The sequence below is a fragment of the Solanum dulcamara genome, chromosome 7, assembly GCF_947179165.1.
Source record: "Solanum dulcamara chromosome 7, daSolDulc1.2, whole genome shotgun sequence".
Lineage (NCBI taxonomy): Eukaryota > Viridiplantae > Streptophyta > Magnoliopsida > Solanales > Solanaceae > Solanum > Solanum dulcamara.
Genome location: NC_077243.1, coordinates 79,183,845 through 79,195,809, shown reverse-complemented (window position 1 = coordinate 79,195,809; position 11,965 = coordinate 79,183,845). Strand labels below are relative to the sequence as shown.

At 33.6% G+C, this 11,965-nt stretch overlaps 1 long non-coding RNA gene across 1 annotated transcript; it reads left to right on the top strand.

Moving 5' to 3' along the window:
• Positions 1–2,760: 2,760 nt before the first annotated feature.
• On the top strand, positions 2,761–5,017 carry LOC129895895 (uncharacterized). The gene is made up of 3 exons (XR_008767876.1): positions 2,761–2,960; positions 3,825–3,866; positions 4,706–5,017. It is a non-coding gene; the product is annotated as an uncharacterized LOC129895895 (long non-coding RNA).
• Positions 5,018–11,965: the final 6,948 nt, after the last annotated feature.

Here is an 11,965-nt window from a genome sequence, read left to right as displayed (position 1 = left end):
TAGTTCAGTCCTCATACAAATCTGTGAATCCGCTCTATCTCATCAGGAAGGACAGCCATGGCATGCTTGGACAACTGGTAGAAACGAGCCTCGTACTCAGCAACTGTAAGACCCTCCTGTCTCAAATTCTCAAACCATAATCAGCTCTGTTCCTTCACACTCTAAGGGAGGAAATGGTCATAAAAGGCACTATCAAACTCATCCTTAGTCATTTGGGATGACCCAGCCGGCCTTGAACTTAGATACATTTTTCACCACTCTCTAGTTGGCCCACGTAACTGAAGTGTAGTGTAACGAACTCCATGAGTCTCATGTAATCCCACTACCTCAAACAACACTTAGCACATGGTCAAGAACTCATGTTCATCCTTAGTCTTCCCACTCTGAAACTATAAGGGGTCCATTTTTCAAAATCTCTCATATCGGCGTTGCTCGTCGTCAGTCAATATGACTACAGGTGCACCCTGAGTTCCCCTTACCTGTACTCTTCCCTCAACTCTAAGGCTAGTAGGTAGATGGCCCACTGGATCCTGAACAACTGGAATCTCATGCTGCCTTGGGGTTTGAGCTCCTGCTCTAGTCTGAGAACCCTCGAATGTACCATTCGCCCTCATACTCTGATTAAATCCTTCCAGCGCATCCAATACTCGCATCAACGTGGCCTGAAGCAGTGGGGCAGTAGTAGGCTTTGGAGAGACCTATTCCTCTATAGCATCAATCTGTGGCTCAAGAGAAGTCTCTCTAGCACGACCTCTAGCTGGCGCCGCTTCTCGGCCACGACCTCTACCTGCCGCCGCACCCCGACTACGGCCTCTAGTTTGGCCTCTATCTCTAGCCGTAGTTCTGTTCCTAGCCATCTGTTAGAAAGGACACGCAAAAGTTTAATACCTACACAAGTAACCACGCACGATACAAAGTGAAAGAACAAAGGGAAAATTTTCCTAAAAGTCCTCATAGCCTCTCGAAGATAAGTACAGACGTTTCTATACCGATCCTTACGACTCTATTTAGACTCGACTTGTATACACGTGAGACCTATGAACCTGGGGCTCTGATACTATTTTTATCACGACCCAAATACGGGTGTGATGATACTCATCTCAACCCACCAAGACAAGTCAGCCTAATACCTAATGGAAAATAGATGCGGAAGAAAAAGAAATAAATCCAAATTTAACTTAATCGAAATAAGTAAAACAAACTCAAACTCCCCCATGATTGGTTGTCATGTGTAAAGCCACTAATACATTGCCTAAATATGAAAGAAAATACAGTCACGATGTCTTTATCTCTAGAATAGGACTAAAACATATTAAAAAAGTAAGAGGTGTCTGCTATATGGATGTAACAGTTATCTCAACACTCGATATAATAGCCTCAGAAGTGGTAGTAAACTGTAGGAGATCAAGCAGGCCTGTGATCGCAACCTACACAAGTGTAGAAGCAAGGAGTGAGTACCAAACAATACGGTACTCAGCAAATGAATAACTAAAACTAAGCAAAGCTTAATAGATATAATTACTCCTGTCCTCTCAACCGAACCTCCTTAACTACAACCTGCATAAAACCAGCCCAATTCTACACTTGTACAATAATGACATCAATATAGTCTACGAATACTCATTAATAAACTCATCAATGAATCATATCAAGTCAAATTCACAAATATCAGAAAGTGTCACGACCTAGCCCCGTGACTAGTGTCCGAATTGGACCCTCGTATACACACCTATTATCTATAGTCAATCGACAATTAAACATGATATAGGATTTATATGGGTAGCACATTGTCTCAAACTGTTACTTATATATATACTAAAATTACCTATTTCTTGGGGAGTCTTAATTGTCAAAAATAAGATAACATAATATGTAAGCCGACAAGGCTTCCACTCCGAATGTAAACGTCTAAAAACATAAGTCATACTAGTACACCGGACAACATCTATATACAACCCACGCATGTGTCTATAGACCTCTAAGAGGATTAACAATAGCATATGACGGGACAGGGCCCCGACGTACCCCTAAATACACAAATATATACATTATAAGAATTAGTACCAAAAGTTTAGGCTCCGAGAAAATGGAGCACTTCAAACCCGTTTAGTAGAATCCTAAGCTGGCGGCTCTCCAAAATGAGTATCTATACCTACGAACACGAAACGCAGCCCCCCGAAGAAGTGGGTCAGTACGAAATATGTACCGAGTATATAAAGCATAAAATATCGTAAAGGAGATCACATCTGAAATAAAGATTCAGAAGTCAAGTATCATAATCAATAAATCTGTTACATTCCGTATTTTTGCATTTTGGATTATTCGTAAGCTAACGATTATAAATTCAAGGGCTTTTAATTTTGAATTTTTAAAAGGACATGATTTGTTGTAGATGCCAAGTTATATGAATAAATTATGTGTAGTAAAATACATCTCAAGAAGGACCCTTAAGCCGAATCAAAATAGAAGCCATCAAATATGTTTTTCTTAAAGTTACGTTTCGGGTAAGCTGACTTCGGGAGGCCATAACCTCTTTATAATTTGAGAATTTGGGAAAACTCTCAACATGAAAGTTGTAGATAATTGAAATATCTTTCCAACCATAGGTCGTGGGACGAAATGTGATATCGGAGTTATAAGATATAGACGTTTTAAATCTGACAGGCCAAACTAAATAGTGAATTCGGCCCAACCCAATTCTAATTCGGGTCAGGCCCAATACCCACAAAATTAAATCTGATTTTTTATAACTATTCCTTCATACAAAGATCAACATAATTCTGGAAATTTCCAAAGAGAGAGAGAAAGGGAGTTCTTGAGAAAAATCCCAAATCCGACCAAAATTAAGTCCCGAAATCCGAAGCTCATGAAGAGAAAATTGTTGTACGTCGTGTTGGCTTCAATTTGAGCTAGAAATCAACCAATAAGGAGAAGATTTTATGTGGTGCTGCAAATTCAAGGTAATATTAAAGTCTCCTTTTCATTGTTAACAAGTTTAGTTAGAGTTTTAACGGATTAGAACGGAGAAAATAGTGTTATAAACTAGTTTGGTGATTTGTTGAGATTTATGGGTTAAAGGGTTGTTTTAGGTAGATTAAATGGATGAAATTAGGTTAGTGATGATGTATAATAATGGTTGATATTGTTTTGATGTTGTTGATGAGTTGTTGTTCTTGAATTTGGAGGAAAAAGGTGTATGAAGATTTTGAATGTTCAAACCCGTTTTTGGAATTGAGTAGCTGGTAGTAATTCTGGAATATCTCATTGTGTAGACCTTCGATTTTAGATATTAAACATGTTTTGGAAAGCTAATACACGTACCTACAACTCTTATGTTTATGTCTTAGTCTATATCTGCTGTTATTATGTCAAAAACTGAGCATGAATCATAAGACAAATTCTGTCCAGATTCTGGATTGAAAATTCCTTCATGTATAGCTGTTCGTATTTTGATGATATCTCTTTGTAGAAAATGAATTTTGAGTTGATTTCTTTTGCATTGGAAACTTAAGACAGAGATATAAATGTTTTATGAAGGTTATAAAGTCCAGTTTTGCCGTTTTCATTTTCAAAATTTAGATACAACGTGAGGTACTTGACTTTCCGAATTTACTGCTTTGGTAACATGAATAATAAATCTTATTTTGTGTCAATATTTTGGATTGTTGATGTTGGTTGATGATTATATGGCTGGTTTGAAAGTGGGAAAAGTGAGCGGTATAGGGGAGGTGCTGTCCAATTTTTTTTAGAAATAACCTACTAACGATAGACTACGTTTTATTCTTGTCCATAGCTTAATCATAGTGCTTAACGTTTTAATATAGGTTGAGACAATATTGGACAACATATACGTATAAACGCTAAAGGTATGTAAAGTTAACATTTTCTTCTTTTGGCATGATCCATATGAAACGAACGAATGACGTATGCTTAAATTCCAAAGAAACTCGTATTCGTAGATATACTCGGATGGCTACCGTTCTTGATTTTCAAAATTTATATTGTTATGTCTTGACTCATGTGTATGATTCCAGCCATCCTAGTTGGTATAACTCATGTTGTGGTATAATTCATATTTTAGTATAATCCATAATTGGTGTGATTCATAATGACTATTGTCTTGGTTTTCAAATGATGGACTATTTTGCTTATTCTATTAAGTCTCCGATAATGATCAAATTTCGCAAGGTTGCTAATGATACCTTATTCGTGCATATTGTTATGGTATTATTCACCGAGTCCTACGATAGGCCGGGTATGTTATCATGTATGGATTCCACTACATTATTCACCGAGTCCCTTACTAGAGGGCCGGGTACGTGATATGATAATATGATATTATGATGATATGACGATATGATTATGGCACCGAGTCCCATAATGGGCCGGGTACGGTATCAGTGTACACTACTCTATTCACCGAGTCCCTTGCTAGAGGGCCGGGTATGGTATATATATACATATGATGATATATTGATATAATTGTGACACCGAGTCTCATAACGGGCCAGGTACGATATATGATGATGATATGCATGTCTTCATTTTATAAGACATAGGTACAGTGATTTATTGATTATGATACTTGACTCCTGAATCTTTATTTCAGATGTGATCTCCTTTACGGTATTTTATGCTTTATATACTCAGTACATAGTTCGTACTGACCCCCTTTTGTTCGGGGGGCTGCATTTCATGCCTGCAGGTACAAATACTCATTTTGGAGAGCCGCCAACTTAGGATTCTACTCAACGGGTTTGAAGTGCTCCATTGTCTCGGAGCCCAAACTTTGGGTACTAATCCTTATAATGTATATATTTGTGTATTTAGGGGTACGACGGGGCCTTGTCCCGTCATATGCTATTGTTAATTCTCTTAGAGGTCTGTAGACATATGAGTGGGTTGTATATAGATGTTGTCCGGTGTACTAGTATGACTTATGTTTTTGGACGTTTACATTCAGAATGGAAGCCTTGTCGGCTTACATATTATGTTATCTTATTTTTGACAATTAAGACTCCCCAAGAAATAGGTGATTTTAGTATATATATAAGTAACAGTTTGAGACAACGTGCTACCCATATAATCCTTTATCATGCTTAATTGCCGATTGACTATAGATAATATGTGTGTATACGAGGGTCCAATTTGGACACTAGTCACGGGGCTAGGTCGTGACAAAATCACTGTACTTGTATCTTATAAAATGAAGACATGCATATCATCATCATATATCGTATCTGACCCGTTATGGGACTCGGTGTCACGATTATATTAATATATCGTCATATGTATATATATACCATACCTGACCCTCTAGCAAGGGACTCGGTGAATAGAGTAGTGTACACTGATACCGTACCCGGCCCATTATGGGACTCGGTGCCATAATCATATCGTCATATCATCATAATATCATATTATCATATCACGTACCCGACCCTCTAGTAAGGGACTCGGTGAATAATGTAGTGGAATCCATACATGATAACATACCCGGCCTATCGTAGGACTCAGTGAATAATACCATAACAATATGCACGAATAAGGTATCATTAGCAACCTTGTGAAATTTGATCATTATCGGAGACTTAATATAATAAGCAAAGCAGTCCATCATTTGAAAACCAAGACAATAGTCATTATGAATCACACCAATTATAGATTATACTAAAATATGAATTATACCACAACATGAGTTATACCAACTAGGATGACTGGAATCATACACATGAGTCAAGACATATCAATATAAATTTTGAAAATCAAGAACGGTAGCCATCCGAGTATATCTACGAATAAGAGTTTCTTTGGAATTTAAGCATACGTCATTCGTTCGTTTCATGTGGATCATGCCAAAAGAAGAAAATGTTAACTTTACATACCTTTAGCGTTTATACGTATATGTTGTCCAATATTGTCTCAACCTATATTAAAACGTTAAGCACTATGGTTAAGCTATGGACAAGAATAAAACGTAGTCTATCGTTAGTAGGTTATTTCAAAAAAAATTGGACAACACCTCCCCTATACCGCTCACTTTTCCCACTTTCAAACCAGACATATAATCATCAAGAAACATCAACAATCCAAAATATTGACACAAAATAAGATTTATTATTGACAATAAGCCTAGATTGTTTCCACCCGACTCATGTTACTAAAGCAGTAAATTTGGAAAGTCGAGTACCTCAAGTTGTATATAAATTTTGAAAATGAAAACAGCAAACCTGGACTTTATGACCTTCATGAAATGTTTAGATCTCTGTCTTAAGTTTCCAATGCAAAAGAAATCAACTCAAAACTCATTTTCTACAAAGAGATATCGTCAAAACACTAACAGGTATACATGAGGGATTTTTGCAATCCAGAATCTGGACAGAATTTGTCTTATGATTAATCCTCATTTTTTGATATAATAACAGCAGATATAGACTACAACATAAACATAAGAGTTGTAGGTACGTGTATTATCTTTCCAAAACATGTTTAATATCTAAAATCGAAGATCTACACAATGAGATATTCCATAATTACTACCAGCTACTCAATTCCAAAAACGGGTTTGAACATTCACAATCTTCATACACTTTTTTCCTCCAAATTCAAGAACAACAACTCATCAACAACATCAAAACAATATCAACCATTATTATACATCATCACTAAGCTAATTCCATCCATTTAAGCTATCTAAAACAACCCTTTAATCCATAAATCTCAACAAATCACCAAACTAGTTTATAACACTATTTTCTCCGTTCTAATCCGTTAAAACTCTAACTAAACTTGTTGACAATGAAAAAGAGACTTTAATATTACCTTAAATTTGCAGCACCATATAAAATCTTCTCCTTATTGGATGATATCTAGCTCAAATTGAAGCCAATGCGACGTACAGCAATTTTTTCTTCAAGAGCTTTGACATTCGGGGCTTTAATTGTGGTAGATGTTGGTGTTTCTCTCTAGCTTTCCCTTCTCTTACTCTCTATGGAAATTTCCAGCTATTTCTTAGTCTAAAGTATGAAGGAAGAGATAAAAATCAGATTAATTTCGTGGGTATTGGGCCTGACCCGAATTAGAATTGGGTTGGGCCGAATTCACTATTTAGTTTGGCCTGTCAGACTTAAAACATCTATATCTTATTACTCCGATATCGCATTTCGTCCCACGACCTATGGTTGGAAAGATATTTTCATTATATTTCATTTTGAGAGTTTTCCCAAATTCTCAAATTCTAAAGAGGTTATGGCCTTCCGAAGTCAGCTTATCCGAAACGTGACTTTAAGAAAAACATATCTGATGGCTTCTATTTTAATTTGGCCCAAGGGTCCTTCTTGAGATGTATTTTACTTCACATAAATTATTCATATAACTTGACATCTACAACAAATCATGTCCTTTTAAAATTCAAAATTAAAAGTCCTTGAATTTATAACCGTTAGCTTACGAATAATCCAAGATGCAAAAATACGGAATGTAACAGAAAGGTGCAATGCAATGTAATGAAATATTACATGTCTGTCCATCGGTACACATCCGCTGAATCACAGTTCGAAACCCATGGAGGATATTTCTGTCCATGTAACTTGCCATGGAATGTGTGACCCATCCCCTCAACATATATATCCTGACACGGAGCGTGTGTCCTGACCCCTTTATTTCATAATATCTGCCACGGAGCATGTGGTCCGACCCTTTTATTTCATAATATCTGCTACGGAGCGTATGAACCGACCCCTTTTATTTCATATCATTTTCAGTCTCAACACAATATGTCAGAACCAATGCAATCAATTCATGTTCATATAATTCGCGATAATAAAATGACAACAATAATAATTTTTTCTATCTCACACCAACATAGTCATTTCATATGTCCAAAATAAACACATAATCACAACATATCAATTTCATCAATACATGTCATTAAATCACTTTTTTATACCTCTTATCTCCATTTTTAAGGCGGATCATACAGTCAATAACTCAGTCCACACATAACATGGAAATACAAGCGTCTACAAGCTTAAACTGAGGTTTAAAAATTTACTTGCCTTAAGTAATCAAGTAATCACTCCGAAACTTGAGCCTTCCCTTTTCGTTGAGCCTCCAAATCAATGTAATTTAGTCAAATAAATAACCACAATAAGATTTTTGAACTAACAACACCCTTATTACTATATGTCTAGCCTAGGCCCAAAAATTTAAGCAAATCTATAAACACGTTCTAAATCTTGATGTTATTTAACATGTCAACTCCCATATTTTCTGAATTTCAAAATTAGGGTTAAATCTCAATTCCCCCAATAACATAACTCTAATTATATTTGTGTAATACAATACCCTATTATTTAATTACTTGTCTCAATATATCAAAACTTGAATTATAATGATAACAAAATAAAAGAAAATACTAACAGTTGAAGCCAACTGGTTACGGAAACCGGTGGCGACAACTCTACAACAATATCACAATTCACACATATCTACTAATTCAATTATCATACACTCACATACCTACACAATCGCTACCTCCAGCATCACACACATATCACAACTTACATCCCTTACAAACACTATATTGTTTACCAAAAAAAAATTGACAACAAATGGGGTATAATAAATTGTAACTATCACTGTCATCGATTTTTTTTTCTTTTGCCAAATTAATGTAACTCACTTTTGAATTTATAAGGCTGTACAAAATGGGGTAAAGTTTTATCTCAAATTCTTTCACAAGAATTTAACATATCATGAATTATTTTTCTTTATGAATATTTATTTACTTCTCTTATTAATATCCTTTAGCAAGGAACACCAGTTGGAGTACTTGTGAAATTCAATAATAGATTAGAATATGATTAATTCTCTAATAGGAAGTAAAGGTCAAAGAAGGAGTTTACGTGAATAGATTGTAAAAGAATTAGTTTACAACTCCAAATTCTTTTCTTTCACTTTCACAACCCACATAAATAATAATATAACCCCTACCCAAATATATAAAACAATGAATTCTAAGTTTGGTTACCTGAAGAGTTCTCACGTTTTTTTTTGCAATTTCACGCCGTAATTGGAAGTTTTTTCGCCCAATTTTTTTTTTTTACAGATAATTGTGAATTCAAAATAACCAACCCTACTTTTTATTTTAGTAAATAAAATGGTGTAGGATATGAAATACATTAACACTTTAGTCCACCAATTAGCTTAACTATTCAAGTCAACCATCAACTGATTAACCAAAATTATCAAAAAGTCCATTTTTTAAAATTATTTTTTCTTATTATAATAATTTTTTTTAAAAAGAAAAGAACTGGTTCTCAAAATAACCTAACAGGTCATTACAAATATACCCATAATAAGGGCTGGCAAAATGGTTCTAAAAAAAAAAGTAACCATTCAATCCGACCCATTAAATATAGGTTGGATAATTGACTATTTAAAAATGGATTAAATATGACTATCATTCGTATTATCTACTCAAAACTAAATATTCAGACGAATAATATAAATATTCACATTTTCAATATTTATTTATTTATTAGTTCATTTTTTTATTCATGATAAATATGGATGGATCATATTTTATTCCTTTTTATTTAATTTATTTTTACATTGCTTATATCTGATCCAACTTGCCGTTTGTCAATCATCTGCCATAATCAATATTGACAGCGAGATCCAAGTATTTTTCATGAGGATGACATGCTAACAACTTAATTAATTATTCGTATCATGTTTAGGTAGATATCTAAAATTAATTAATTAGCTTTATCAAGAATTACAAGAAGTCAACACAATGAGATTTTTTTCTTTCTGTATATATATTACGAAAATGGGGGAAATAATTGTAGAAAAATCTTCTATTTTAAAATTTGCATAGTTTATTCAATTTATTTTGTTGGCACCACTAACTTAAAAAAGGCAAATAAAATAAAATAAAATAAAATGGATAGAAATTGAGTTCTTTATACCTATTGTACGTCAAATTAGTTATAATTATCTCGGATGCTTTTATAACACACTGATGTGACTCATAAAAACGATTAAAAATTAATTATTAAAATCATCAGAATTAAAAAGACGTCCTTTAAAAGGAATGTTACAACAATTGAATAAACTGTACGTGTGATCTGATCAACCTCTCTTACATTTTCTATTCTACATAACAATATAAAAATTTCAGCACTCTTCAAACGATAAGAAATAAGTTTAAAAAATATATCACAAAGTCAGTGGTAAAGGAAACCACTATCATAATAATTTTAATTTATTTTTTCTTCGTAAATAATATCTCTTCTTTAAACATCGACAATAATAAATAAATAAAAAATAGGTTGTGAGTGTATTTTATGCATGTGGATGTTGAAACAGAACGTCCGCGAGACAAACCTTATGCCGATAACAATATTTATCTAATCACTTAAAAAGTTAATGTACTATACTTAATACGTTGTAGGCAATGTACAATTAGTAAAAGTGATTTTTTTCGAAAGAAAATCAGGCAAAGAATCTCATAATAATATGAAAGGAGAGTAGAATCAAAATTGGGTGAAATAATTACGTTAATATTCATATCCAATCGAAGATGACGACGTTTGAAATCAATCAAGTCATGAAATTGATACAAGACTTATAAATTTTAAGTAAAAAAATAAAAAAAATTAATTATATCTTAATTATCTTGCTTCCGAAATATATATATATATACACCAAATCAAAATCAAATAAAAGTTTTTCATCCCTTCTTTATACTTACGAACCCCTTAACTAGATTTTTTACTCACTAATGACAAGTTTTAAGTTAGACTATCTATTTATTTTCCCCTTAAAATTATATTCTCCAAGTATATAAAAACTTTATATGGAGTGCCACGTGGTCCCGCCAAAAGTTGAAACGGCGTCGTAACTAGTATTCATGCACAATGACACTTTCCATGCAGCTACCCCACCCACGCCCTTTAAAAAGACTAAACACGTGCACTTCCCACATTTCCAGGACTAAGAAAATTATTTAAAAATAAAATTATAAACAAATCATTAAGGAGTTGTTTGGTTATGAGAATTAGAGGTTATGAGATTGTCTACCACATATAAGAGAAACGACGCAAAAATGATTTGAACATGTGAAGAAAAAATGTGCATATGTGTTAATGAGGAAGTGTGAGAGATTGATTATGAAAACAATTATAAGAGGTAAATGTAGGCCAAAGAAAAACTGAAGGAAGGTAATAATGATATAAGACATGCCACAATTCAAACTTTATTGAAGACATGAACCTATATATAAAAAAAAGTTTAAAAAGTTGAGAAACGTTAACAGGTTGATGAGTATTATTTCACTTTCGGCGGGAGAGGTAAGTGACTTGATATAGTCTCCTCTCTTCCTTGTTAGTAGTAACATTTAGTAATAGTGTAGTTTCTTATTTTTGATGTGCATGTGCTTATGTGTTGCTTATTTGCCATATAATTTATTGTTTTATTGTTTTTTTTCCAATTAATACTACTTCAATAACTTTTGTTTTAAACCGTGTCCATCAAAAATAATTCATTTACCTCACAACAATAGGATCACAATATAGGGAATGTCTACATCTCGTTGCAAGACTCATTTTTCATCGTACTAATATATCCAACTCTTTTCAAATTCTACTTATATAATAATAATAATTATTATTATTATTATTATCATGAGGGGGCAGTGATTGATACTTACAAATTCCACAAAATTCAATAAATTTGACTCAAACCTCATAGCTCTTATAAAAATGATCTATCCAAAATTCAATTAAAAAAAATAGCTATAATTCAGAACTGATAAATTAAAAGTTATGATTCTACCTTACGGATTATAATCTTGAATATTGAATTAACTTTGTTTGTACCAAACAAAACCTAAGTGGTAATCTTCGTAATATTTTCATCATTTAGTGGCAATATTCAACTCACCATTCACATATTTACT